The sequence below is a fragment of the Sander lucioperca genome, chromosome 7 (genome assembly GCF_008315115.2).
Source record: "Sander lucioperca isolate FBNREF2018 chromosome 7, SLUC_FBN_1.2, whole genome shotgun sequence".
In the NCBI taxonomy this organism is placed as follows: domain Eukaryota; kingdom Metazoa; phylum Chordata; class Actinopteri; order Perciformes; family Percidae; genus Sander; species Sander lucioperca.
The window spans coordinates 6744747-6750824 of record NC_050179.1 but is presented as its reverse complement, the minus strand read 5'-3'; positions in this window follow the sequence as shown (position 1 = coordinate 6750824).

The window sequence follows — 6078 nt, the reverse complement described above, 5'->3', positions numbered from 1 at the left end:
ACCATTTTACTGGGGTTTCGTAGGTAGATGCTAGATAGTACCCACCAAACTACAACACGGGAATATATTGTGCAGGCGTCAACACACAGACGATAGACGATATACCTATTTGAACTTATAAGTTGTAACTTTATAAGTAATAAGATATAACCCTAACCCTTTCTTTTAACTCAACCCTTAAGCTACATTTTAACCCAAACTTTCCCCTAACCCTTCATAGCTAGAGTTAGCTAGCTGCTAACTTAAGTGTTAATACTTGCGTAACCCAGATGATCGGCGCTGCTTCCGCATAGTGTGGACCATAGAGCAGGCGCACTATGACCTCCACTGGCCGAGCCAGCCAAGCTGGCTACTTAATCGTGCGGCTCTTCGAGACTTTACAAATGTTATTGGACCGAATGGATCAAATTCTGTAAAGGGCATCACATGACGGGCCGGGAGTTGCAATTCCACTATTTGGCCCCTATGTTCAATTTGCTTCAAAGCCCGGCGCACTTCCTGGGGGCCTGTTGCGTATTATGCTAGATTCGTTCGATGACTCGTTCTGTGGGTACATTCTAGCATCTACCGGTTTTGTGCCAGACGCAAATTTGCGTTTCCTAGGATGGTGAAGGCGTGACACGCCCTACTCTGCCTCTTATTGGCTAGTTCTAGTTGCCTTTGTTGGTTGGATTGGTTAGGTTTAGGCATGAGGAGTGAGATTGGGTAAGGTAAGAATACCAGGGTAAGCCAATCAGAGGCAGAGTAGGGCGTGCCTTTGCCTCCCTAGGAAAATAAATATTGTTCAGACTTGTTCTTGACGGGGCGTAGTAATCATGGATGTATAATAAGACCTGGATACATCGTTCAAGGTGGAGCCCCGTTCATTCCTATGAGAGTTGCTCAGTGGCGGATGAAGCCCAAAAAGTTAAACTTCTGCGTATAAAATTACTAGGATGATCAGCACTTCTTCCACACTATGGGGCCTATAGAGCAGGTGCACTAGAGACCTCTGCGGGCTGAGCCAGCTACTTTCAGCTTAGTGCTCCGCTAACTTAAATGGGGTTTGTGATTTAATGTGGTTCTTCTAGACTTTCCAAATGTTATCGGACCGAAGGGAAACAATTTTGATAGTGAAACGATTCATTTCACGGGAGTTGTGATGCTAAAAAAATGTATCCACTGAGGTAGCTGTGGCTCTGGCTTAGTTGGTAGAGCGGTTGTCTACCAATCGGAAGGTAGTGGTTCGATCCCTGGCCCTGCAGTCCCATGTCGATGTGTCCTTGGGCAAGACACTGAACCCCAAATTGATCCCGATGCTGGGCCATCGGTGCAAGTGGCACCTTGTATGGCAGCCTCGGTATGAATGCGTGTGTAAATAGTTCCTGTACTATGTAATAGCGTCGTTAAGAAAAGTGCTATATAAATGCAATCCATTTAATGACGTGTCTTTCTCCATGTAAGTCTATGGGAAAAAGTTTTTGGGCCAGAGGGCATCACATGACAACCTGGGAGTTGCAAATCCACCATTTGGCCGCTATGTTCAATTTGCTTCAAAGCCTGGCACACTTCCTGGGGACCTAGCAGTGACTTCCCGAAGTCTCTGCTGGTTGACTGGCAACTGCTGAGAGCCAAGAAACAGTCCAGCATGTAACTTCTCTTTACCATTTCGCTATCAGGTTTGCCACAAATGCCCCCTTCAATACATACCACTGCACCCTATAGTCATCTGTCAACTGGCCCTCCCTTCACATTTGCTGTAAGATTCACTGGTTCACTTTCATTTACAAGACCCTTCTTGGCCGATCACCTCCTTACTTAGGTCACCTGCTGCAGCCAAAGTCTGTCACATACAACACCCGGTCCTCACTTCATTTTCAATTAAGCAATCTCAAAACAAACTCTGCCTCTGGTCTCGCATCTTTTCAATCTGCTGCCGCTCGCGACTGGAACGCTCTGCAAAAGATTCTGAAACTGGACAACTAATTTCCATTTCATCCTTCAAAACCATCATATCATCCTTGTTCACGGACATATGTAGTTGCTTCTCTACATAATAATTTTTACAGGTAAATATTTGAATGGTTTCTCCCTCTCTTACTCACTACTTGTGCACTTATCTCGTTATAAGTGTTTATTGTTTTCTGTGTAGTATTTCAAATTGTATTTTATGTAATTTCTAAACTGTATGTATTTCTAATTTATTTATTATCTAGCCCTCCTTCCTTTTCCCTAAGTGGCTATGCCACTTGTCAGGCCGCCATTGTAAATAAGAACCTGTTCTTAATGACTTACCTGTAAAAATAAAGGTGAAAGAAAATAACCCACTGTTAAAAGGCAAATTGTGTTAATCCCTTCAGTAGTTGAAATATTACAAAAAATTAAGTGTAAAAACAACAGACATTTGTACAGACACTCATAGACCCCAGTGGATAAATCCTACTGACTTTGGTGACTTTTTTTGTAGCACCACTATGAGATTCACATTTGTGTTTTTTTGTGAAATTTCTTAAAGTGCTCATATTATTCTTTTTGGCTTTTCACCTTTCCTTTATTGTGTTATATATCTTTCTGTGCATGTTATAGGTTTACAAAGTGAAAAAGCCCAAAGTCCACCCCAAAGGGACTTACCATCTTCCAGAGAAAACACTGTTCACAAACTGCTCCGAACAGCTCTATTGTAGTCCAGCCTTTACTTCCGTGACAAACTTGCATCACTTTGTAACACACGTTATAATCAAGAGGGTAAGCGAGCCTCCGCAAAGCCTAGCTCCTATGGAGCCATTTTGATGCTAATAAGCCATCACCTGCCATTAGCATTCCATTGGCTGCCATTCATTTTGGCATCACTTTGACAACGAATAACTTTACATCTGAAGCGTTTAAAGACTCTATTTGTCCATTGTTTATTTCTAAAGAAACACGACAATGTATAAAAGGCTCCATTACCTTGTAGCTCACGTTATGGCCCCGTAGCAGACGTTTTTGTAAAAATAGGCTAACGATTGTGTCATAACCACGGAACTTTCTGTCGCATAGTAGATACATTACCGTATAGTCTGGAGAAGCTCGCAGGCAATCGGTGGGGGGGACGTGGAGGCATACAGTCAAAACGACAAAATAATTAATCAGAATACTTACCAAAAGTTGCTCCTGCTCCTACGCTGGACAGCTCCTACTCATGCTCTCCGTCTCTGCAAGATTGAATGATTGAGATTTCTCTTGGCACAGCTACCAGAAGACTTACAACTTTCAGACAGGTTGCTCACGTCACATTTACGTCGTCAAGCTCAGTTTGAGGCTGCGCAGTAACGCTCAGTCATCACCGGAAAAGTGCTTCTAATAGACTTCACTGGTCTCCGTGGAAGTCTACGGCGTGGCTTTGTCCATTTGTTTAACTGTCTATGGTTATAATGCTCGCCTAGCTGCTAGCATGGCACGCACTCATGTTCTGCAACTGACAAGCTAGTAGTCCTTACCTAGCTACTGTGCATGTGCGACTCCCAACAAAGATGGAACAGAAGTAAGATGTCTCACTCGCTAAAACAGAGAGCTCAACACAGGGTGAACAGAGGAGCTGCAGCAATGTGCAGTACAACAAAAATATGGTGTTTTTTGAAAATTAAACCATGTAAACCTATTCTGGTACAACCTCTAAATACAATTATGAACCTGAAAATGAGCATAATATGAGCACTTTAACAACTATTGAATGGATTACCTGTGGCATTCGAAACACACATCCATGTGCTCCTCAGAATTAATTCTAATAACTTTGGTGAAGCTTCACTTTCCATCTAGCGACATCTTCAGGTCAAATTTTTAATTAGTTTTTACTTTGGTCTATGACTAAATACCTGCAAAACTAATAACATTGTCATCACCATCAGCTGTACTTTGTGTTTAACCCTAATTCTTACCTCAGCCAAGAAGGTTAGGTCTTCGGTTTGGTTTGTCTGTTTGTTTGTTTGTTTGTTTGTTTGTTTGTTTGTTTGTTTGTCTGTCAGCAGGATTACGGGAAACACTACTGGTGATTTTTATGAAACTTGGTGGAAGGGTGAAGTATGGGCCAAGAAAGAACCCATTAAATGTCTCCTAATCAAGGGGCGGTAACACAAATTAACATAATAGCCTGCTAGCTTTGAACATACATTTTGGCCACCTAAATTATTTTTACTTTTCTACAAAGGGTAAGTGTACAATAATTGACTTGTAATTGTATGTACTTATATAATATAATGTAATATCACAGTCACAAGCTTTTGCACACAACAATTATTCTACTTTCTCCTGAGAGTGTGTTTCCTGGGTGAGCTAAATCACTGCTTTGTTGAATCCAGGTTAGTTCCACTGACATTAAGCATCTCTTTTTATAGGCCAGACTTTACCATGTCAGCAAACACAATTAATTAACAAAGCCAGTACTAAAATGCCTAATCTAATTTAGAGCCACAACTTACCCAATTAAACAACGCAAATCCACTGGGGAGGAAAGAATGTTCTCCTGCTCAGGCTGCCTGGGAGCTTGATGAGGAGACACTGCTTGTCACGACTTGCCTACATTATCAAGACACAACACAACAAGACATAATCATCTTAACAAATCAATTATTGTAGACTAGAGCCTACAATTTCTTAGATCAACAAAGTGTCCCTATCTTTGTGTTTCATCTGCTTTTGAGAATTTCCTTAAGTGACATTATCCTAAGATAATAAAGTTATTTCCCTGACAACAAGGTATTACTGCGGTTCTAAAAATACATCAGATTACTTTGGAGACAGGCAAAGTTACTATAGTTCAGTTCATTTTAAAGTAAAAGCTTTTAAAACTTCATATTAGATTAAAGGGCTGCGTTAGCATATCAAAGGTGCCAGCCGTCAAAAATGTTGCTCTTTTTCAAGGAAAATCCACCCTGAAACTGGTATAAGTCTGTACTGTATAAAGGCCACCTAATCATTGTAAAACGGATCAGTCCAAATTAGTCAGAGCAAAATTGTGTGAGTCAAATCTGTGTTCTGTTGTAGACTGGAAGTGTTATGAATATGTTACATTCCATTATGTGAGAACTCTGAACAAAGCCTGTCCCATCTGGTTTAATTAGTATCATAAATTGTAACACTGTTTTCCTTCTTCAAGATGTATCTGTGTGAACCAACCTTGAACCAGTCCTCCTCTCCGAGGACCTCTTTCTTATCTATATAGTCTCACATCATCTAAGCGAATTGAGCGATTGTTAGAAAATGTATATTTCCTTGTGTGTCTCATTAAACCTTGAGAACATTGTGAACTGAACCCCGCTTCGTGTCACTTTTGTCTTTTTTCTCTATTCAGAATCAACTCCCAGAGGTCAAGAGGTCAATTCAAACCACAAAACAATCAAGATCAGATTGTTTCACAACAGGAAGTACACACGGCAAACAGACTGTAGGTATTCTTAAATACACAAATGTAATTATTACACAGGAGGACATGCCATCTTACTCTGGAATTAAGTGAATCATATATTCACGTCTGTAACTAACATCTCAGTTTTTTCTGTTCCGTTTTTTTAGTTTAGTTTTTTGTAACATTGGATATGTAACCATGGGTTTTTACAAGGCACACACAGTATAGTGGTAAGTATAAATTAGATCAGATTATATGAAGTGCACGACAGCTCACTTTATCATCGAGAAAGGGATGAGTCAAGAAAGGGATTTTTTCCCTGGATGTGTGCAGCCTCTGCAGGAAGTGCTCCAACATTCAGTACATCACAAGCTCTGCTTATAATAAGGCAATTGTGACTGAAGAAACACAACCAAAATAAGTCAAGAGATGGATGGCAACTACTTCCAGGACTTGGTGGGATTTTAAAAGGCATTTGGTACTTCTCATTCTCAATCATGTATTATATACTGCATATCCATTTATTTTGCCAGATTATTGTCTTACAATGTAATCATCATATCTACAGCAAAATTCAGGTACTTCTGCCTCATAATGTGGAGAGAAATAACTCTGGGTTTTGATATGAAACTGATCTGGAAAGTTCAAAAGGGCATTTGTTTTCTGTAATGTTATAGAAGGATTAATTCATTGATAACATAATCAATGATGAA